The sequence below is a fragment of the Peromyscus maniculatus genome, chromosome 9, assembly GCF_049852395.1.
Source record: "Peromyscus maniculatus bairdii isolate BWxNUB_F1_BW_parent chromosome 9, HU_Pman_BW_mat_3.1, whole genome shotgun sequence".
Lineage (NCBI taxonomy): Eukaryota > Metazoa > Chordata > Mammalia > Rodentia > Cricetidae > Peromyscus > Peromyscus maniculatus.
In genome coordinates, this window is record NC_134860.1 from 14,770,996 (window position 1) to 14,796,303 (window position 25,308).

A 25,308-nucleotide genomic window follows, 5' to 3' on the forward strand; every position below is an offset into this window, starting at 1 on the left:
AATAGAAGGGCATTCCTCACCCTGACAAAGAACAGCTTCACTGGATGCACACACATGTAGTAGATAAATATATATCATCAGGAAAATCTGGACGCTTTGACCTTAAGTGAAAAATAATGTCTGCTTGTACCACTTCTCCTGGCCACTGTCCTGTTGGCAGTGTACTACGGGAAAATAGAAACACACCTGTCTCATTTGAGGCAATGGATGAAAAATTGTCTTTTCAGACATTGTGGCCACCTGTACAAGAAAGCTGTTGGAGTCTACAAAGGTGCCGGGAGAGTTGGTAGGTGAACTTAACTTGTTTACAGTACCCAAGGTTGGAGGAAAAAAAATTGCTTGTACATGTACTTAATGGGGAAAAAATCCGAATTTGAAAGAAAGACATAACAGAAAAAAAAAACCACCTAAAATACACACAGATAAAGTTGACAAACATATACAAGCCCTGTTTGTTGAAAATGTTGAAGGCTGACTGAGAATGGAAAGAACAGCTATACAGATGTATGTGTTAAGATAAGAAGACACATACTTAGACCAAGCATCGTCGTCCCTGCGTTGCAAAGAACCCAGCTAAGGAAGCTGCTGGGTTTGGTAGCACACTCTGGTGTTGCCAGCTTGAGGCTAAGAAAAGGAGAGCTTGATTTTGTGGCTAGCCTGTGCTGCACAACGAGATAGTGACTCAAAAACCAGACTCCTTGGAGACATTCCATTGTTGCTGTAGAAACCGAACAGCCAATTTCAAATGTTTGATGGAAATATAAAAGATTAAGAGTGAACACAACATTCTTTCTGAAGGCAAGAAAGCAAAGTTAGAAGATTTTATCATAAGAAAAGCTATAGCATTCCAAGAAATGCCTAATTCTAGAGAAAGAAAAATGGAACATAAGAGATTCCAGAAGTGCATGCCTAATCCTTATGAAAGTATGACAATATTTCATATTAAATGAACACATTAAAATGATATTGCTTATATAGCAGAGCCATGCTCTAGAAAGTGACCACTGACCACAGTTTCACATTTTACACAGAAAAAAAAACTTTGAAAAGATGGAAAAATAAAAATAAGAAAATTTAAAATAATAGATATAAATACAAAATTTTCAAACTATGAAGTTAGATAAAAAATTGAGAAAATTGTAATATTGTGGGTTTGGAAAATTTAAAGCATAAAAGACACAAACTTTAAAATGTTTACAAATCAGTAATATCGACTCAGCCACACTGTAATGTTTGTTCTTCAAAAATGCCGTACTGAAATGAACAGGGGAAGCACAGTCTTGGAAAACAATAGGAATCTAAACACTCACCATGAGACCTGAGCATAAAATATAAGCCACTCTCATGACTTAAAATAAGCACCCAAAATTTGAGATGGCAATTTTTTAAAGGGGTAGAATTAATATTTTATTGCCATTTATGATCAGATGTCAGTTGGGCATAGCCTTTCCTCACACTTCATATCTTTTTGAAAATTAAAAAAGTTACAGGTTTGCCGGGCGGTGGTGGCGCATGCCTTTAATCCCAGCACTCGGGAGGCAGAGGCAGGCGGATCTCTGTGAGTTCGAGGCCAGCCTGGGCTACCAAGTGAGTCCCAGGAAAGGCGCAAAGCTACACAGAGAAACCCTGTCTCGAAAAACCAAAAAAAAAAAAAAAAAGTTACAGGTTTAAACAGCCAGTAGATGCTTCTGTTTTTCAGGGCATGATCAGGCAAATTCAGCAGCAGAGGCTTCAAGCTTTTCCTTGTTAGCTCCAGAGAATTCACCCACCTTTTGACCCTTTCTATAAAACTGGAAAGTCGGCATGCATTTGACTTCACAGTCTGCAGCAACATCCTAGCAGTCATCCACATCTACTTCAAGGAACACCACACTGGAATACTTTTCCGAGAGGGAATGAAAGAAAGGCTTGATCATTTTTCAAGCTCCACACCACGTGGCAGAGAAGTCCACAATTACAAGCTTGTCTCCCGCAGACGCCAGGGCCTCTTGAAAAACCTCCTTGCTCTCGATCAGCTTCACCATTTTGGCTGTCGCAGGGAGGAACCACACGAGTTTCTGTAGAACCCAATGGAAACAGATCCGAGGCGCCGGACGGAGTTTCAAGGTGGGAATTTTGAATACATTTTATTCTGACAATAAATTCTCAGGAGAACTTGGGATGACAAAGGAAGTGTCCACAGGACATAAGAGAATTTCAAATTAACTATGATAAGGTAGGTGGGGTTCCTAATAAAATAGCTAAAAGACAAAGCTTAGTATGCTATGGCAAGGATATGGAGCAAAAAGCTTTCTATTTTTTAATAGATATGACATACCACTTAAAAAACAGCTTCACAGAGTTAAGAATATACCTACTTTATCATGGAGACATTCCATTCCTAGGCATTTAATCAGTCCTCAGCCGAGTACCACCCACTCTTCAGTCGATGCTAGGCTCCTCCCATGGAGGGGGGGTTGGAGCATTGTCATCCACCTGATCTCACTGTGATCTGTATTCCCAATGTCCTCTTCACAGAGTTCCACAGAGAACATGATGAAACTACTTGTCCCCAGGCCTCAGAGGTCACCCCAGCATGGTTTACCAACAGACAGAAACTTCAGATCTATATCCTGGTCCCAATATGCCACACAACTGCACTGATGTGCTGCTCAGTTTAATTTTTGGCCCCACTGCTTAGAGCTGATGGCAATTCATAATCAGAATGCAGGCTGTGGGTTGGCCGAAGGGCACAGAATTCCTCATACCGGGATTTTCTGAGTTCATCCCCAAATGTCCCTAGATGTTTCCAGGAGCATGTGAAATGAGCCTGTTGTGTGATGCTTCTCTCTCAGCAATGCCAACTGCAGCACCAAACCCATCACACCTGTCTCAAAACCTGCACGGCAAAAGGCTGCTTTATTTCTTTTTCTGACACCATCTGCCATAGATTCTCTTTAAATTTGATTGCATACTTTCGAGTTCTTTCTCCTGTGAAAGTGCATCTCAAACCGATGCTTCACAAGCATCCATCCTTCTTAGGCTTCATTTACATTTTAATTGCTGGTTCATGCGAGAATATTGGAAAATGTAAAGTAAACCTAGAAGAAATTTTAGGTTATTCTGTTTTCCCAGTAAATGGAGAGGGACTATTATGTGGATTAACAAGCTGGGGTGAATATTTTAAATTTGAAAGTGCTCAAAGCCGAGATGCAGAATATGTCATGGAGACCTTGCTGGGAGCATATTGTCATCTTAAAAATTGTCATCCTTTCTACCCTACATTTGTAAGCTCATTAAATGTTCCAGCTGATCTTAGAAGCAAATAATTCCAAAGCATTCCATCTTGCTAGATTGTAGTAAAATCACTACAGTAGCACAAATGTGAATTTCATAAGACAGCTAATCCTGTCCTGCCATTACCAATAACAATTTTGAATATGAAGGATGATGATACCCATTAAAACAAAACATAGCAAAAATAAGGTTGTTCCCACTAACATGAATGATTTCCACATATAATCTGCCTGTTGTGTTCCCTGCTTTTTGAATCCAGACAAAAGTAGCCTAGGAAGTGCAACAAAACCAATTCTGAGTTTAAATCAAGAGTGAAATTAAAAGAGTAAAAGCTTAAAATGAATTTAGAGAGCCAGCTGTGGTCAGGCGATGATGCTATTGGTGCCTTTGACTCATAAGGAGTTACACAAAACTCACACACAGCAAGGAAGGGCCAAGCTGCCGTGCACTTTGGGATTTGGGGTTGGTTCTGGCCACAGAACTATATAACTATCTTTCCCAACATAAAACAGTGATTTTACCTGTGTGTATTGTGGGAATTTTGTCAAACAGACTTTTCTAAGATTTTAATGCAGTTTAAACCATTTTACTTTTCCAAAAAGTTTGTTCCCACTGTAGTATTTATCTTTGAAAACATACTTGTTAGCATCATGATGGTTCAACTCTTGTAAGCAAGATGGCAAATCATCCTGTGTTTTTGAATATTTCATTAATATTTTTGAGTCATTTTAAGTCATGATGAATCAGATCCCTTAGAGTCAGCAAAGTGGTGTTCAAAGCAAAGGATATTGAAGTTCAAATTCCATCTTTGCCATTTTCACTATAATTTTGAAAAGTTATTAACTTTAGAATTTCCTCTCTCAAATAGGATTATTACTTGTTTTGTTCTAGATATTATTAGCCTAATGATAGAAGTCTAGAAGCGTCTCAAAACATGATTTTTCTTTAAATATTTTATATAACCCAATACCACCTAAATATGTAAAGCTCTATCAGGAAGGATAATAGAAAATGACAATGAATGGGGCAGCATTGCTGATTTAAAAGCCAGAGAAACAACCACAAAATATAGAAGCTGGTATTAGACCCATGACTCAGTGGAATCAGGGTTAAGTTCCCAACACCCACATGGCAGCTAATAACTGCCTGTAACTCCAGTTCCCAGGACTCTGATGCCATATTATGGCTTCTAAAGATATTGCATGTCATGTACCTACCTATATACAGTCAAACACTCATATATGTGAAATAGAAATAAATCTTAAAATAAAAAGCCGAAGAGAAATATTCCAAGTCCCTTTAGTAAAATAGGGATTTTGAGTTATGCAAGTGAAGACATTCTTTCTGTTAAGAACCTAATGCCCATGTTGTCTGAGCCTGTCGAAACTTTCTGCCCTCAAAGGGGATATTTTCTCTTCATCCCCTGGCTTCCAGAACAAAGTCTTTGCTAATTTTTCTCTAAACAGAAAGTATCCATAATGTACTGCATTACATATTTACTCCATATCTCTTCAGTGCAAGTAATGTAGTGATATTTTCCCCCCATGCCACCAGTATGCAGAAATGATATTTGGTGTTAAGGATGAAGGGAAAGAAGAAATAGACACAAGTCCCCATCATAGGTTTAGTAATCCACTAGAGCAGCAGTTGACAGCTAAACCAACACAAAAAGAAATACGAGTAGCTTGCTCTACAGAGGATATATATATATATATATATATATATATATATATATATATATATATATATATATATGACTGCAGAGGTGTATTATAGGAAACCCCATCTTTAAGAGCTCAGCAGAGGGGAAATGTAAATTAGAAGTCAGTTTTAGACACAAGTCATGGGATGGCAGGCATTGTTCGGGTGTAGAAAACAACTCATACAAAGACCCTGAGATAAATCTGGAGTAAGCAGAGCAGCACAGAGGCAGCACGGACATGGTATACAATGAATGTGTCATTATAATCCCAGGAAGTGACTGAAGTATGTCAGAGGAGAGCCAGGAGATTAATTTCCTATTTTCATTGTAACATAGCAATGAACTTGGAGTGGATTGGGCTGGAGTGGATAAAGAATCCAGATGGGATGCCATTGCACCTGCTCAGGTAAGCAGTGATGGGTGTTTGCACAGCAAGGAGTAGCAGCAGGACAGAGAATGCAGGAATAAAGGGGAACTTTAGTCAAATACTTACAGGTCAAGAAGTCAGCCTTCTGTACTAAGGAGAGGATACTCAGAGTAGGACGCAAAGACAAACTCCATTTACAACTTACCAATTTCAAGAGCCCATAAAATATTGAAGTAGAAATGTTGATTATACATGTAAACACAGGTAAAGGACTAAGAGATGGTACCAAGCTGTCAGATGTAAGTGCTCTGAGCTCTCAGATGTAAATGCTCTAAGCTGTCAGATATAAATGCTCTAGAGGATGTGTTCCTGCTAAATGTGTTCTGTTTGTGTGGTAGCCCCATTTAAAAAAACACAAACAAAAACAAAAAACCACAAACAAAGAAACTTAGACAAACGAGAGGATTTCTAAATTATATTCACACACATTCACACACACGCACACAACACACACACACACACACACACACACACACACACACACACACACACACACACACCTGTAGTCATATACAGAAGCCATGTTCCCAGCTGGACAACTGTATTCTCAACATATGCAAATAAGACCCTATGTGGTCACTAGGTAACAAGGAAAACTTGATTTCCTTGACTGTTATTTTAAAAGTCAACCTAACAATACCACTGGGGCTCCTTATCCAAATATTCATTATGTGAGGCCCTGCAGTTAAGGATCTACATACAGAAGCAAAATCATCATACTACAACAATATTTACTAATGAAGCCACGGTATGAAAGGAGCCTGCAGCAGCATTCATCAGTGCCTAATTCCAACACTTGCTTCAGTCCAGCAAATCAACCTTATAATCTGTATAGGTCAGGTTCTCCTTGACTGTTAGACTCTGCCTTTATGTCTTCATCATAACAAGATTAAATTGAAGTAGATTTATACAGCATTAATTACTCTTCGATAAAGAAGGCATTCTGAAGTTTGTTCCTAAACATCAACAAAAGTTAGGGACAGCTTAAAATATTAGGAGCTTAAAGGGAGTTTCAGATGAACCTTAATCAGTAAAGAGAATAAAATGAATGTTTAGAATATTTAGAAACTGAGATTGGTATCTTTTAACTTGATGACTAAAAATGCAGTTAAATGGTCTGACAAATACATTAAAAATCATTTAAAGATAAAAGAGATCCTGAAGGAAAATGAAAGAGACCCTCACTGAGCTCACACTTAACACTGGAAGGTGGGTCCTCAGAATGTACATAATAAGTCTGTCTGGAATGGTTCAGGGACTATCAGTACTGCTAGCCAAGTTCAGAGAAGCTTGGACATCCAGTGGGTACTTCAAGGCTTCACAGCCAACACAAACATTTCTTTCTGGAAGTCCCCTTCCCAAACAGATTCAGGAAAGCAATTCACTAAAGATATGCAAAATGTATAAAATTGAAAGACATTAAAAGATAGTTTTAGGAATGCAAGTCAAAATAGAAACTGAATTAGGTACAACGTTTTGGACTCACCAAGATAGGATAAATAATGTAGTGTTTTTCTCTGAATTTGTTAAATGTTAACAGAGTAGACATTATTGATGTATTTATTGCCTGTATATATTGTGTATAGTTATTGTACTTACTGTATATAGTTTCTATTATGTTAGTTATAATCTTCTTTTTTTATTTTAGCCAAAAAAGGGGAAGTGTGTTGATATTTTGTTTATGATATAACAAATAAAGCTTGCCTGGAAATCAGAGTAAAGAGCTAGCCACTAGTCAACCTTAGAGCCAGGCAGTGGTGGCACACACCTTTAATCCCAGCACTTGGGATCTCATGCCTTTGGTCCTATTACTTGGAAGGCATACACCCTTAATCCCAGCACTAGGGAGGAAGAAACAGAAAGTGATGTGGCTGGGCAGAGAGGAAGTGATAAGGTGAGTCAGAGACAGGAGCTTGGTCCCTTTCAGGCTGAGGATTCAGGAGAGGTAAGAAGTCTCTCTAGTGGCTGGCTCCTTTACTGATCTTTCAGCATTTACCCTGTTATCTGGCTTGAGGTTTTTATTATTAAGACCAACTGGAATTCATGCTATAATAGGTCTCTAGAATGGACAAGAGTAGTAACCATAAGATGTTTGACCAGTCTTAAAAAGACTTAATAAGGACTTCTGGTGTTCAGTAATCAATGTTATGGTACACTACGAAGTATATAGGCTCTAAGATAAAGACATGAGACAAGTCAATGACTTTTGAGCTTTATTTTGTTTTCCTAGTCAAAGAAAAAAAAAAAAAGGCTAAGGGCCAATTTATAATTCAGTAACGGAATTCCCAGGTAAAGTAAAGCAGCACGTTGTCACTAGCAGGGAATGCAGTCAGGTTCCAGTTATGCAGTGATAACAACATGATATCAATATGTGTAGCAGCTCAGGAAAGAATGAACTGTAAGAGATCAGAAGAGTAAAGAACCCAAGACTGAGTAGGCCAGGGACTTAGGGTAAGACCAAATACTACTGTTCTGCCAATGGAATATAGCAATAAAATTACTCCTAATGGCTTCTCCTGTACTTATACATAGGTCCCTTGTTCAGCTATCATCAAAGAAGCCTCCTCATCCAGCTAATGGAAACAAATACAGATATTGTTCAGAGAGTGAGAGACTTTACAACACTCAGCCTTCAAAGAATTATCTCCTTCATATTCCTTCCCTTGGGGTTTAGGGAACTTGGAGGAAGGGGGGTAGGTAGAAAAAAATTGGAAGAGCCAGAGGGGAACGTCTGTTCCAAGGAATCAAGGCCTAGATACAGCAGGCCTGGTACACATAAGAACTTACAGAAACTATAGATCTAGTACATTAGATCTGATAAAGATGTGGTTCTAGAGTTGAAAGGAGAAGTGGACACATGCCCCCATCCCTACCCCAGAAGCTGTCTCCAACTGATAGTCACTTGCACATGAGCAAGTTTTCTCTAAGGGAGTCTCACTGGAAAAACAAACCACTCAGGAGTAAAGCACATTCCCAGCAGTAGATGACCAACACAAAATGAATTCATCGCTCAGCCGAATCTTTAGATGCTCTTTTTGTCTCATAATGTTGTGTCGGGACTTTTTTTTTTTCAACTTACCGGCCATTTGTGTATATACTATGGCTTCTGGTTTTGTGTTTTGTAGGATTCCTGTGAGTGCAAATGTGTATGTCTCTGAATCCATATCTGTTTGTGCTTTTTATTTGGCTCTTTTTCTTGTTTATTTGTTTCGTTCTTTTCCAATTTGTTTATGTTTTATTTTATTTTATTATTATTCCTTAGTTACATGTTTATTTTCTAACAACATAAAGGTATGAATATGGATGAGAGGGGAGGTGGAGAGGAGTTGAGAGGTATAGAGGGAGAGGAAACTGTAACCAGAATATATGGTATGAAAAAAATCAAACCCTGAGAATTGGCGAGATGGTTCAATAGTTAAGAGTGCTTATTGCCCCTTAGAAGACAAAAGTTAGGTTTCCCAAACCATCATAGATCAGCTCACAACCTCCTGTAACTCTAGTTCCCGTAGACCGGATACCCTTTACTAGTCTTTGTGAGCACTTGTTTGGCACATACTCACAGAGACACACACACTTTCACATACACAACAATAAATCTCTAATAAACAAACAAACAAAACAGAATTTGCCTCTAAACTAGACTAAAACTGAAGGCAAGCAGAAGCTTACCATCAAGGCTTAGTGGACTCTCCTCTACATTCCACAGCAGACAGTACTATAGGATTTCCCTCCAACTACAAACAGGAGCAAGATAGACTTTCATAAATCCCACAAGCCAGCTAGAGGGATGGTTGCATAAGAAGAAATAGAAAACAGTGTGAGAAGCATTTAAGAAGTGTGATGTGAATATGATGGGGTGGATTAGAGAAGAATCCACCTGAGTAGGAGGCAAGAAAGGATACAGAGGTGTCAAAGAAACATTAGGAACAGTTGCTAGAGTGGCTTCAGAAGAGAGGAACAGCAATATTTCTATTTATGACAATGACTTGAGGCAGCATAAGAAATGTCGCATCTGGCATACGGTGCATGCTGCCTTTCAAAGTAGCAGAAGTAAATGAACATGGTTCTTTCTACCCTGTCACTAGGAAATTGTTGTGAGATGTAAGTCCCATATATCAGGCATACATTTGTACCATCTGTGGGCAACCATGTTGGAAAGACTATCCACTTCCAATGAAATAAAATTTTTAATTGCTTCTTTTATAGCTGAGTTAGCCAAAGTATATTTTGCATGTGGATCTGGTGCCAATCAAATATTTCTGCTGTAAGGATAGGAGAAAGAGGCTGAAGAAGCAGGAGAGATCAAGATGATGGCAAAGAGGAAGATGGGAATACCAAACATGACTGTAATCGAAGGGAGAGGATGGTAGGGAGAGTTGAAGATGGATCAAGGAGGAAGGTGGACAAGGGTGAGAAGGAAGAAACAAGACTTTCAAGCCTGCCATTCTTCTGGAATCTCTCTGCCAAAGACCACAGCTGCTCCCCAGCTGGGAGAAGAGTCACTCACCTCTTGGGCTAATCAGAGCTGGCAGATTCTGCCTCAGGGAGCCTCTGGGGTCACTGGGGCTTGGGGGAGGGAGTGGGTCTTATAGATTACAGGGTCCCTCTGAAGTGTTGGCGGGAAGGTCTGCCTGCTGGAATCTTCCCTACTTGCCTGCAACTGGGGCAGCAATGGGTGGGGGTAGGGGAACATGGGTTGTGCCTCAGGGCCTAGGTCTTAGAGGTAGGACTCTCCAGCTGGAAGAAGAGTCATTCTCCTCTTAGTCATGATCACAGCTGCTCTAGTTAGGTGACCTCCTTTAGTAATGAAAAAGTAAGTACAATATTTGGGTTTCTCCCAATCACAGGAAATGTTACTTTCCTCCAGTCTAGTGTAAAAGTTCAAGCAGAGTAGGAATTGTGGGTAGTGCCAGACCCTTTATCAAGAGCTTGCTGGACAGAATCAATCAGTGTTTACTGCATCATCTGGTCCCATTGAACTTGGCTCTATTTACAGAGAAACCCACAGATAGAGGAACAAAGGACCAACACAGTCTTTATCACTCAAATACACAGAGAGAGAGAGAGAGAGAGAGAGAGAAGAGAGAGCAGTTGCCAACCTGTCAAACTGGTATCTTACCTATGCCAAAATCAAGAGACCACTTAATTTCAAAGCCTAGTACATTCAAGAATCACATCATAGCATGAGGACAATTGATATGTCTTACTGGAATTTATAGAAAGAATAAGAAGATTCAGCTAAATAAGCTTTATCAAATTTTTTTGCCATTGGAGACATTTATGTGATGTATATAAGAAAGGGTTGATATAGATATTTCTGCTCATATCATGTCTACACGAACCCATACTTGCAATGCTTCACAGAAGGCTATCAAAACTATATTTAAAGTCTAACACCTATTTCCTTAAATATGTTTAATTAACTATAAAGATGAAACTGATTGATTTATGGACAATTTTCTAGAAAATCTCAAAAAGAAAGCAGACTGTGGAACTTCATCTGAAAGTAAGCTGTAGATGTGGCAAGGCCAACCTCAGAGATGATGATGTGAGTGCAGTGTGAGTTCAGCAGCATTCAGCAAGCAGACAGCTAAATCGTCTCTTAAGGACTACAATACAAGGGGCAAGTAAGTGATGCCTTCAAAATGAAAACAGCTGACAGGCATGTAAGTGTGGACAAGTGTGGACATAAAGGAATGAAGCTGAGAGCTTCTTCAGGATGTTGGAATCTCCACTGTGGTCTTGCCCACTGGGTGGGAAAGAAGAATAGATTCAGGCAACTGTCTATCAGTGATCATGTCAGCAGATTAGTTCAGAATAATATTATCTTCATTTCACAGATTGGGAGAAAAAAGCTCTAAGAGGAACAGATCTGGGACTCAAACACACATCCTTGATTCCAATTGGAATATATCCACTCTTTTCACTGATCTCTTCCGGTCCTGTACCTGAGGACTATGAAAGGGAACCCATTTATCCATCCACTGTCCTACACCACAAGGGCAGATAATGCAGGACTCAATAACAGTAGAGCAAAAAGAGAAACACAAACCAAGGAGGAGAAGAAGAAGCAGAGGAGGAGGAGGAGGAAGAAGACTAGATGAAGCAGAAGGAAGAGGAACAGGAAGAGGAAGAATTAGGGAGTAAGGAAAAGGAGGAACAGAAGCAGGAGAGGCTGTGATGGCCCCACCTTCTTGCCCAAGGAGCTCAAAATCAAACAGAAGAAGCAATGTAAGTTTAAAATACAGAGAGAGGTGTCAAAAGAGAAACAGAAGCTGCATTGTAAAGTACAAGAGCAGCTTCTGCTATTTAATCCAGGATGATTCTGTAGATATTGAGCAGTGTGCCATTTGTTTCTCTTGGCCCAGTTTTCCATGCCTGAGCATCTCAAATAGCCTCTCCAAGGAGCAACCATGATGTGTTGCATTCCAAATTCAAGGTTGGGTGTTTTTAATAGTTTGTCATTGACATTTATTTAAGTCTTAAGGCCATTCAATGTAAAACACCTCAAAACAGAATTTGTTTAATCAAGGATTGTCACTGAAAGTCATGAGGTTTTGTTGTAGTGGAGAAACTATGAAGTAGGAAGGACTTGGAAAGATGAGGCATCGTGCCTAAACTTTATGTTTGAACCAACACCGTTTTTGCTGGAGGTAGAGAAAACATAGCAGGGGAATTAGGGATAAAATGGGGTGTGCTTGTTATTCTGCACTATCTGGGGCTATACTAACTAACTCATGAGCTGTCTCTCTTGCCATTGCATACTACAGGTTCTGCTCCAGGCTTGAAGACAAGACTCTGCCCCCTTCCTCCCCTCCATATCAATGTGCATTTTACTCCAGACTAGAATTTTCCCCGTTTCTGTCATTCTACTCACCAAGCCAGAAACATACTATTTAGACCTGAGACTTCCATGAAGTGGAAGCTTCTCCTCGTCTTCTATCCTGCAACCACTTTCTGAGGCAGGGTGTCGGGGGGGGGGCACCCATTGTCTGTGCTTGTAGACAATACAGATGGGGAAACTACCACTGCATGAACTGCCATATTGTGTTCCAATTCTGCAGTCGGATCTTTACCATTACAACTCCCAGGGAGTTTTACTACCAGTTTAGTTCCCATGCTCTGGAAGAATTTGGAGGAAGTAGGACAACATGAATGTAGTTAGGCTGGACCCTGACTGAGCAGACAACAGAGCTATTTGGGCTATGCAGACTGTACAGTAGCCTGCAAACACCATATACAACCACGTGTGGGATTAGTATAAGCAGGATTCCAAACTCGTCACTGTATTCTCATCCAAACGCATGTTTATTGTAGTAGTTTGAAAGAAAATGACACCCATAGGCTCATAGAGAGTGGAACTATTGGGAGATATGGCATTTTTGAAGTGTGTGTGACTTTTTGTAGGAAGTGTGTCACTAGAAGTGGGCTTTGGAGTTTCAGAAGCCCAAGTCAGGCAGAGTGTTACCCTTGCTTTCTGCTGTCTGCCAATCCAGATGTAGGACTTTCAACTGTCTCTCCAGAACCATGTGTACCTGTATACATACCACCATACTCCCTGCCATGATAATCATGGACTAAACTTCTCAACTGTAAACCCTCCCCAATTAAATGTTTTCCTTTATAAGAGTTGCTGTTGTTATTGTGTCTCTTCATAGCAATAGAAACTCTAAGACAAAAGTTGATACCAGGGACTGGGGTATTGCTGTGACCTCACTATGCTTTTGTTTGGAGGTATGTGGACTTTGAGACTTTGCATTAGGGAAGCAGTTCGATGCTTTAAGTAGAACTCAATGGTCTACACTAGTAGGAGCATGAAGACAGTGTTGCTGTGGGTAACTTGAACAGTGGAGGTGTGGCTCAAGAGGTTTCTGAGGAAAAGAATTCTAGTGTGTGTCCTAGAAACCATTCTTGAGATATTTTGGTAAAGAATATGGCTGCTTTTTGTTCTTGTCCAAAAAAAAATCTACCTGAGGCTACATTGAAGAGTTATGGATCAATAGCTTTGGCCAAGCAGATTTCAGAACAGCCTAGTGTTGACTGTGTCGTGTGGTTTTTAGTAGCTCCTCTTACGTAATTCTATAATGGGCTGGAGCAAGTTGAGCAATGAAAGATACAAAATGTACAATTTGAGGAGAAAGGGGGTACTGGAAAGTATAAACAGATTAAAGAAAAGCCTGATGCTAAGTGAAATAAAGGGAGTGCTGACCTCAGAGTAAGACTCCATCCAGCTAAAGCTTCTAACTTGTGAAAAATAATTTAATGAAAAATAAGAAGACATTACAAAAAAAGCTTAGGGCCAGAAAAGGTGGTGCATACCTTTAATCCCAGCACTCAGAAGGCAGAGGCAGGTGGATCTCTAAGTTCATGGCCATCTTCATCTACAGAGTGAGTTCCAGGAAAGCGAAGCTCAAGCAGTAAAGGAAATCATCAGAAACAGAAAGCTAGTGAATTTTTGTTTTGAACCAGAGGGCATGTTTTATCTGTAACAAGTAGGAGTTGGATGCTTCAGTCATCTAGTTCTGTCTTTAAAGTCAAGGATCAACAAAGGAGATTATGGAATCTCCCACTATGACTAAGGATAGCCTCTGTGGCCAGGAATGTGTCAGAGGTGTCCCTGCATAGAGGCCCAAGAGGCCATTGTGTGAGGATCTGAAGGTGAAGCCTGGATTGCCTTCAATTCCCCAAGATGTTAGAGATGCCAGAGTCATGGGATTCCAGCCAAGGAAAGTTGCTAACATGGAGTAGACACACCCAAGGATAGAGAAGTGTGTTCCAGTCAACAAAGCTGAAAAGAGTTGGAGACCTGAAGAACGTTTGCCTAGCTGGTTTTCAGTCTTGCTTTGTTCTGATATGTTCCCTTTCCTCCAATTTGGAATAGTAATGAATATCCTATGCCATTACATGTTGGAAGTATGTGATCTCCCTTTTCATTTTCATTTTATAGGGGGGTGCAGTTAAGAGACTGCCATGAGTCTCAGTAGATACTTGAATTTGAACTTTTAAACAGAGTTGAAACTGTGATAGAATATGAATGAGGACTTTTGAAGTTGGACTGAACATTTTTTGCTTTGATATGATATGGCTACCAGCTTATGGGGTCCAGGGAATGCAATGTAGTGGTTTGAATGAAAATAGCTCCCATAGGCTCATAGTGTGTGGCATAATTAGGAAGCGTGGCTTTGTTGGAGTAGGTGTGACCTAGTTGGAAGAAGTGTGCTGCTCTCTCTTCCTGCTGTCTGCCAACCCAGATGTAGAACTAACTCTCCAGCACCATGTATACCTGTGTGCCACCATGTTCTCTGCCATGATGATAATGGACTAAACCTCTAAACTGTAAGCCCTCCTCAATTAAATGTTTTCCTTTATAAGAGTTGCTGTGGTCATGATGTCTCTTCACGGCAATAGAAACCCTAGGACTCTTATAGTGTCACCTATAGTGGAATCCTTTAATAATGTCTGTTAATTAAATGTTTCTTATAGTTTAAAACTATGGTGTGAACGTATTTTATATCACAAATGCTAACAGAAACCCTGCAAAGAAGTTACCACAAAGGGGGGAATAGACAGAAAAGGTAGCATGTGGGTGTAACAACCACATTGAAGAAAGGAAAGAAAGCTCCCTTTCTCTCTCTCTCTCAGCATCCCCTGCTATGCCCTTGCATTATCAATTGAGAATAACTTCACAGAGTGGCTGTTTTGTATGAATCAAGCAATTATGAGAAACCACAAACTTCAAGAAAGAGATGCACACAAAGTCTGTGCCTGCTGTTGTCCCTGAGGACGAAGGCAGAGAAGGCAGGGGGTTTCCACAGGCTGAAACATCAAATATTCCCTTGTCTTATACAAAAGTTTAGTTCTGTTAGCATCACATAGCCATTGATCCCTTATGACAGGTAGAAAGCACGGAAGTCAACTTTGCAAAGAAATAGCCATTGTACCAAACGTAAAATAAGTAGCTCACAGTCAGAGGAAAATTCATCCACATAAACAAGCCCACAGGCACTGCTGGCGGAGCCACCATTTGGGAAGAGAAATAGGATACCTGGGGACTGTTTTAATATTTGCTTTCTGAAAAGGAAAATGGTACCAGGATCCCTCAGGCCACAGAAATGATAGCCCAGCTTTGATAACAATGGCTCAAAAGACAACTTCATTTTAGGAGAGAACAACAGAGTAAAGAGAGTTGTCAAAGCAGAATATATTAGGAGCTGGAGCCCTTCCTCCTCGCCTCTAGAGCTCTTCCTCTAGCATCTTACAGGGATGGAAGGAGAGGATATTGCCATCCTGGTTTTCAACAGAATATCTCTGTATGCCGAAGCAGATACATATGCTTTGGGTGACGTGTGTCCTTGTCATGCCTCCTTGGAGAAAACATTCCACTTTACAACAGTGAAAATCCACCCCCAAATGTACATGTCAGTTGATGTGTCCAAGGCAACAGTTCTTCAGGTAATTCACACTTTGTCCCCACTTTAAGAGATCCTGACTGGTCTCACAACTGAGGAAACCCTGTGCAATTATGTGAAACAGGCATTCTCAGGATCCGAGGGGGATGCATTATGGATAAGGAAATGGAGGCTTGGGTGAGTATGGGGCTTTGTGAGCACACTGTTGAGTGCATAAACTATGAAGAAGAGGGCCTGATAACTTTAGACAAATGCAGTTGTTTCTGTAAACACATGTTAGGGAGCTGCAGTCTTGTCCATCTGTTGGTGAGTGTCCATGGCTGCTCTTGCGTTACCTTGGTGGAAATGAGCAGTTCGAAGCAAGGCATACAAAGCCTACATATTTGCTGATCCCTGGGAACACCCCCCCATTTGCATATAAGGAGAAAGGGATTTCCCCTTAAAGATGCAAAAAGGAAGCAAAGAATAGCTTCCTTGATATGGAAAGTGTATGGACCCTTACTACTTTCTACTGAGCTGTTATCTCTCTGGACACCAGAATGCTCCCACAGTAATGGAAGCCTGTAATCCTGGGTGATAAAGTTGGCTGGTGTTATTTAGTCATCACTTAGTAATTTGGAGCCAACACTATGCTTGAAATGAATATAAGTGAGTAATTAGACTTTAGCTAAACATTTAAAAAAAAATACTATTCTATGACCCCCACCCCCACCCCCGACTGCTCAAGTTCTTTGAAATGCCCTGCCTGTTCAGCCACCTGCAATAGTTTTGTTAGTTTTTCCAGGCTCCCAGCAGGTACACTGTTGGCTTCCCTCTGGGAAAGCCTACAGTAATAGATGCTTTGACCAGTTCAAGCTGCAGGTTCTGCACATGCAAAGCTGCAGAAATATACATGGCCAGTGCTCCAATCACAAGGAATGATTCAGTTTTCTTGCTGAACCATACATAGCTCATGAATTGCTGTACCATAATCTGCAGATAGATGGAACTCTATTTTGGCTGGTAAGAAGTGATAACTTCCGACTCAAGAACAGTCTCATTTCTGTGCTCCTGAGATGTAGGGCAGAAGGTGGCACTAAAGTGTGCTGTTCATTGGTCCAGTTCTGTGTAGTCATGCCTGAGAAAAAAGGCTTGTTAGAATAACAGTGGCAACCAGAACAGGATCAACTTTTGAGAATTTACATCACAAAGCTCTTAGATACAAGATCATTATCAACCACAGTTGCCCATGAAGAATTGAAGATGCAGAGAATTGAACTACACAGGGCTCTAAATTCACAGAAAGAGTAAGTGGCCACAGATAGCCTGACTACAACTCATTCCTAGCTGGGAGAAAAAAGCAGTGTGGTCTTATACTTCTCTACCTGGAAAATCAGTACCTTACCAACACCAAGATGTGATAAGAAATGAAATAACACTTATCAGCGTGGAAGAGAAATAGGTTTATATAGCAATTCTACAATGAATTAAGCAAGCTAAACTTGAGGAAAAGCTTCACCCTTTCTAGGTTCTGTGCCCTTATCTATAAAATAGGATGTTAATCCCTTCCAATCTAGGTTTTAGGAGCACAAAAAGTACTTTTAAACAATGCTTTTGTATGTTTCTGTGTTCTATTTGACACACAATAAGCCATCATTAAAAAAAAAAAAAACAGTATTGTTCTTTTTCCTTTCTTCCATGAAGATATGAGGAGGGTATTTGGTCTAAAAGCCTTTATTCTTATAGAAGATCTATAATATCTTTTTTGTCTGGAGAAGACAGAAACTTTTTTTTTTCCCCGAACTGCTCAACATGGAAGATTCTTCTCTGGAATGCCTTTGACATCAGTGAATAGTTTGGATCCATTAAGATGGATAGGATCAATTTTATGAAGCTAAATCTGATTCTTCAAGTTGCCCTTCAGCCCTCTCCAGGAAACTAAGTGTGACATGAATCTACATTAGTCTATAATTATGACCTTCTGATTGCACCATCATTCGGTGCAATGAATAAGCCTGAAAGTGGGTACAAACTCCTAGCGCCTTCTCATCATGCTTGATGTGCTTGCATTCATGACCGGCACTCTGAAAAGGACATCTCAATCCCTTTCACAAAATGTTCTCAAATTTGATCCAATACCAAAACATTGTCCAGAGTGACAGGCATGGCCAGAGTCACAGCTCCCATAAGACGGGTACCAAAAGAGCTGGACTAATGGATGTACCTTCCTGGTTCAAATGGTTTAAATGGCATTCCCCTTACAAAGCTCCTCTTCATTCCCAAGCCTTCCATTTGCAGACCCATCAATTAAAGCTCACTCAGTGAAACCTCAATAAGGCTACCTAAAGAAATGGAATCAAGTAGTCCACCAGAATTTCAAAACTGAAAGTGGATTTTTTAAATTCAGTACACAAGGCCAGGCTAACATCAGGAGAGCACCTGTACACATATATTTTAATGGTGGAATGAACTACAGAGTACATGGTGTTATTGTTTAATATTTTTCTGAAGTATGTGGCTTATATACTACCATGTCTATGAAAGTATTTGTGTTTCTGTTCCATAGACTATCAAAAGTTATTACCAATTTCCAGATCCTTTGAACATTTCTTAGCAGGAAACCAATGAAAAATCTCAAACATTTATAGTACCTCTTTGCCTTAGTGAAACCAACTCCTGTGAAACCAAAATGATTATTTATGTTGGGAGTCAATAAAATTAAAGACTGACTATCTCACAGATGAGGTAGTTGTGTCCTAGTTACTGAGTTATCTTGATTTATTCATTCTTTGCACAAGGCAAGAATGGATTGTATCATTAAAAAAAGAAAATTTATGAAAAAAGAGGGTCTTAAATCTTTCCTTTTTATCTTAGTTGTAGTTTCAAATAAACAATTTATTTCACATTTCAGTAAGTACATTTTTCAGTATTTGAAAACTGATGATATGCGATATTAGTAACTTAAGTTTGCCTCACTGAATTTTATTTGATTTTCCATCAAGATTCCTTTTCTGTTCTAGATGTCAGTCAGATCTCTACACTACTGTTTAATAGAGATGCTTCTACAAGCTTTCTGTTTTGACAGATTCTTTAACCTGCCTTGTTTAGTGGTTTCAGTGTTTTGTGTATTTTTTTAAATGAGTACTGGTTGAGTACTTTGTAGAACGCTTCTAGTAGTTCTCTTATGATTTGATTTGCATAGTTATTTCTAGCAGAGAAACATAGAACTAAAGCACTAGTTTAGATGTCAATATTTGCATTTGCAATGTAGAAGCAAATGATCAGAAATTAGAGGCCAATCTTAGCTACATATGGAGTTTACAGACAGCCATGAGAAACCATGCTGTAAAATACCAAAAGAAAGACTATTCAATTAAAATTTTATGTCAATATAACTTGCCAGTGTTGAGGCAAACCTTGGTCACATGACTTGAATTAGCAATTGTCAGGTTACTCAATGATAAAGCTACCACATTTTCCCCTTCTTCTCTCTACAGCATTGTGTAGAAAGACAAATCTCTGTGTGAACCCCGCAATTAGTGTAGGGAGCTAAAATCCTGCTTTTTAAAGACAAGAAGACTATATAAATTATTCAGGGTTTTTTTTGACATGGAGATTTACCTGTTCTCTACCTTTAATGGATAATTTAGTTATTTATCGTTTCATAGTCATATCAACTTTTCTAAATATAATCCAAAACTGAATTATTCTCTTACTCTAGTTATTTGACATTTTGAAATTTAGAACTCTTAGTTTTTTTTTTTTTCTGGGATGTTTTGATATGACCATGCTTTCATGGTGAAGTTTATTTACTTCATTATCTATCACTTTTGAATCTTTCCTTCCTTCTCAGCACTGTAGGGTACTCTTGGCTCATCCTCAGTCCTACAATTAGCCATGTCTCTAAGGAGACCTATGTTCCTATAATAATTTGTAAAGAATATTAGAAACCCTAATCTGATTTCTAGGGGTACTCATGGTTATCGGGGTACCATTATATCCAGGTTCTTTCAACTCAAAATGCCAAGATCCACACATATAAATGTATAACAACACACCTGCATACCTCTGAGGAAGATTTCAAATACAGTACTGAGGTATATTCCTTCAGCTACAAGTATTACAAACTGTAATTTCAAAGTCACTGAGATCAGCATTTTTATGTCATATCCTTCTGTTGTTTTACACACACACACACACACACACACACACATATATATATATATATATATAGTGTGTGATTCTTTTTTCACACTGTATACTTCATGAAAGTATATTCTAGTAAGCTAAATTATTCCTTTAATCAGTACACATTAAAATCCACTCTATGCTGTATGTCTCTACATATTCTGACAAATGCATATGATTCAGCATTAAGGTACCATATGACTGCAGGTACTAAAACCTATACAATGCCCTAAATGTTCTCTGTGCTCAACATTCCATTCTGCCAACCCCAGAAAACCTGACAACCACTGGTCATTTTTAGTGATCCTAAAGTGCTGTTGTTTCCAACATGCCATGTGATTGAAACAGTAAAATACATAGTATGGATGGTTGTCATTTTTAGATTTCAAAGTTTTCAGCCAGCATGATTTAAAAGTGTTTCTTTTCTTCTCTCTTTTTTCTGAAATTCCAATTTTCTGTTATGCTACAGTGTACCATTAAAATCATTCTACAACTCATAAATATGGTTCTGTTCTGTTTCCTTTTCTGGTGGGAAATTCTGCTTATCTTGAAGCTCTCTGATTCTATTGACAGTCATGTAGAAGCTATCGTAAGACTAGCAAAGTTCTCTTCAATTTTGTTACATGGTTCTATTTTCTAGCATTCCTTATTGAGTTTTCCTTATAACTTCCTTCTTTGCCTGAACTAACATTATACTGTCTTGTCCATGGATATTTTTTACTGAGAGTCTTGAGCATTTTAACCATGATTAAATAGCCTTTTGATCATTTCATTATCTGTGCTGTGTTGAGGCCTGGTTCTATCATATGCTTTGTCTCTTTTTCTCTGCTCTCTTTTGGAAGGCTCTGTAATTTTTTGTTGAAAGCATGGATATTGAATCATATAAGTTACCACAGAAACAGTTATTACGCTATAAGAAATTTTGTTAATCTTATTAAGAATGAGTCTTTAATGCTTCTTATTTCTATGTGGTTAGAGATGATGGGCTTCTCTCGTGTGTTTTTCATATATTCAATTGATGTTGACTTTCTGTAATCACTGTTTCTCATAAACTGTGTTTCTTGCACTGATTGTAGTTATCACTGTTACCTTGGACCTTGTTTGTGTGGCAGTAATATGCAGAGGAGGGCTGCTCTCTAATCTTATGCTCGAATTTTAATCTGTCACTAGCTTGTGTCTCTTGTCTATAAGTTCTGTAGCATCTTCTTTCTCAAGCTGAGACAAGGCTGTGGCCTCAGTTCTCTTTAGAGAGCAGACTTAATCTGGAGCTGGCTATATAGTGTTTCCCAATGAAACTTTTCTCCCCTGCCTGCCCCACATGCTCCTTTCTAAATCCTCACCCTAAAAGCCAAATGAAGCACTCACTAAAAGCCTTTGAAAATGATACATGTTTTGGTTATGGTTATGAGTGCAGAGTTACAGCAGATTAGGCTATATTCCAGAGGTATCTTACTCTCATGCTCACTCATACTAAGCCTGTCATAACTGGTCACAATGGACATCCCTCTGGTGTGTGTGTGTGTGTGTGTGTGTGTGTGTGTGTGTGTGTGTGTGTATTTTCATCTCAACTGTGACTATTTGATTTGTCCTACTCCTGTCCAGGTGGTGACTCTAACAAACTCAGATGGCTAGTGACTGAATATAATAGAAGCCATCAAATATCACTTTTTATAGCCTTTAGTGCTCTGAAGATAGGAAGAACAATCTGTGGCTTTTTTACACTGAATTAAAAGATGGAGTTCACCTTATATTCACCTTCAAATATATATATTTACTTTTTCTTTTTAGACATGTCAATTGGCTCGAACACCAATGTGTGCATTTTCTCCTATTTTTACTATCTCAAGACCGCAACTACAGAAATTTGTATTTTCATATTGTCAACATTAAACTCCCCAGAAGTCAAGTTCATTTCTGAGTAAACATTCATGAGAAGCTTGAGTAGTCAATGTACAGTCATACATAGTAAAGTAGGTGTTAATGCAATTTCTTATATTCTCCACTACATCTTAAATTGCAAATATTTCAGCTCAAATATCTCAGGATTAGAGTAGCATAAGCTGTGGAGTGTACCAATGGCTTTCCTTTCCCAGGCTAGCATCTAATGGTTCTTTGTATTTCCAGAATTTCCCTGCCTTAAAAAAACAAATGGGGAAAAAAAACTTCATAATTTCAAGATGTAAGCATGCAGGCTGTCTTAGAAGTTTCAATCATGATAAAAGGCAGCTCACTGGCTTTGGTTGAGTACAATCCCTTACAACACATGTTTTCAAAATGCCTTTGCTTCCCATACACCAAATCAGCTTGCTCATTTCACTTTGATGTCACCCAGTCCAAATGTTACAGAGAATATCATGACATAGCCAGAAGCCCACCCCAGCAGTGGTCTGAAGAAGCAGCTCATCTGCTTTCCTGAAGCAGATTTCAAAATCAACTGTCAGTCTGGAGCTTTTTAGTAAAGCCCATAGGCATACCAGTGCTGGTGGGGTTCTCATGGTCTGACAAACAGATGTAACTTGCTCTGCCATTTAGGTGGCTTTCCCATCATAAATGGAACTGCTTCAAGACAATGGCATTGACCTTCTCACACTTTATTTTTCACTTTAAACAAAATACACACACACACACACACACACACACACACACACACACACACACACACACTCAGTAGACTTGACCAAAGAAGAAATGTTTACTGGGCAATCAATGACCTATGGAGTGCCATTGTGCCTGTGTGAAAGCAGTAACTTCAGGGACTTATGACCAGAAGAGTCCTAGACAGACTAAAGGACATTCAGTTCAACTTGAAGAGAAACAATGATTGGCGTTTAGTGTAAGTATATTATACCTGGGTCCTCTTTACATATACTAGAATTTTCTTAGCCAAGAATGTATATTTAGAGAATGTTTTATTTCAGTACCATCAGGGGAAAGAATTTCAGCAGTTGAAGAAATCTCCAGGTTGTGGACATGCTGTAAAAAGTAGGTGTCTTTTATTGGGAACCCTGTGTAAGATCACTTTCACATGTCATTATGACATTCAGTATTTGCCTTGTCACATGATTGGCAAGACTAGCAGGTTAATTTCATACTGCTGTTGGCCAACTATTTTGTTTTTGTTTTTTAAATGTGACTGTGTCTAAATACTACACTTACATAATACTATTCCTAATTCCAAGAGCCAATTTGTGGCACTATTTCTCTGTGAAATTATGTGAGCTTCAGAGCAGTCAAAGAAAGGCATACATGGACTGACTGCACAAATTCCCAGGTAAAAATCTTACTTCCTGTTCCATCTGGAACATTTACACAAAGAAGCTGTCACAACAGTACTCTCTGTGTGTGAACAGGCACCACTTCAGGAAAGTGAACTCACATTGGGAAACTGGGAAACCGCAAACTTCTCCATAGTCCAGGTCTCCCCAGATATGATCAGAGGCGAATACTACAGCATCATTCAGTGAGTACCTGGAACATCACTGTTAATAATGTACCACATTAAGCAACCCTCTTGTTTCAGGCACAGTCATAAATGTTGTTTATTTAATATTTTATTTGCTCTTCAAAACCACCTTGTGGTTTGTGAACTCATTGCACATTTTACAAGGAAACAAGTCTCAGAGAAGTAAAAATTCTTGCTGACAGTTTTCTGGTGAGGGTGGTATTGAACTGGGATTCAAACTCCTAGCTGTCTGAATGCAAAGCCCTTTGCTCTTTCCAGACACTCCTCACTACCTTCTATGAATGCCTGGCATGTCTAACATATGGAAATGAAAAGTTAAATATTGATGAAACCTCTACAGTGTATAATCGTGCCAAGTTAAACAGCACAGCTATTGACTTTTTAAGTCTGTCATTGGTGATTAGAGCATATTTCAGAGAGAAAAATATCAACTCTCAGTTTCTTATTTCTGTAGAATGCTAAAGAATAGCCAGAGAAAAAATATGTCTATCAATTCTTCCATTTCAACCCGATATAACAGAGATGAGCTGATCCCAAGTGAAGGTCTGATTGGAAGACATGTGCAGCAGCATCAATAAGGATTTGTTCCTAACAGAAATAGTCCATGGCGGCATTGAAATTTGCATATGTTTAGTGTTTTAGAGCCGAGGGCTGAGGTCTACTATCCTTCAGTATTAGTGTTATTTGTGCATTTATTCTAGAATACTTAAAATGCTGTATTGGGCACATGGACCAGCCACATGGCAAACCACTACCAAGAACATTATGCTCTAGAACTATCAAGGGCATTGATAGTAGGACAAGAAGATAGGTGCACCTACCAGGCAGGTAGATGACTATGATTTGAGGGACCAGTGTTGTTGATATGCCCCCGGTTACAGATTTACTAAAAAACTAGTCATCTGTTCCTGATGTGCACCAGGCCTCTGCACAATGAAAGGAGAAACTGTCTTCCTTAAATGTGAGGCTGGCCAGAGTGACATTCCTTCTGTTTCCTCCCTGCCCCACCTTGTGGAGTCTTCTTCATAGATATGGGTACTTGCTTGTGTGATGATGTCATGCTCTCAGAGTTGCTAAGACAGGAGTGGAGTCAGGAAGTGACAGCCCCCAGCTCATTCTATCACTTGGTGTTCTGGAATGGGTGCTACATTGTAGGTGCACTTATTAAGGAATCAAGAATTACACTCTAATTATTTTGGTTCTCCTCCAGTGGGCTAATATTAAGCCCACATTTAATTTTCTTCCACCTTATCAAATTCCTTACTGACAAAGTCTTTTAAAGCTCAATTAATTCAGCAATATGATTACATTCCTGGAGGACTATGTAAATCTTGGGGCCATGGAAATGGAGACTTCCTTAAAGCTCTCACAGACAGACTGGATCCCTGAGCAGAAAAAAATTCCAAATGTGATTTCATGGGGAGGGTTTGCAATAGTGCATGGAATGTCCTTGGTTTGACTGGCATTTTTCAATGTCACCATTAGGATTCTTATACTCAACATTTATAGCTAATATGCATGTTTCTGATCATATCTCTGAATAGAAAAAAAGGTTTTCTTACTACAAGGTAGGTGACCAAATATAAGGTCAGTAGGATCTCTGCAACAGTTGTACAATCCTTATTTGCTCCTTTTTAAAAGTGAGAACTGATCAATTTTAGCACAACTACTCAAATGTTAAAAGTGATTATCCATTACAAAACCTTAAACAAAGAGAACTAAGCCTGACAATTCTGACCTATGGCTTCATCATCTATTACAAGTAGCTTCCTGTGGTATAGAACTTGGAACAGCTTGGATAAGAGGAATCCCAGTACTTTAACATTGTACCTTTTTTAATGTAAATTTATTCATGTCAGAGCAA

At 39.1% G+C, this 25,308-nt stretch overlaps 1 protein-coding gene and 1 pseudogene across 10 annotated transcripts in view; both read right to left on the reverse strand.

Moving 5' to 3' along the window:
- The window catches only part of Nrg3 (neuregulin 3), a 1,054,015-nt gene that overhangs the window by 34,794 nt on the left and 993,913 nt on the right, over positions 1-25,308 (reverse strand). The gene's annotated exons all lie outside the window — the stretch shown is intronic.
- Positions 1,707-2,093, reverse strand: LOC102916902 (thioredoxin pseudogene; annotated as a pseudogene).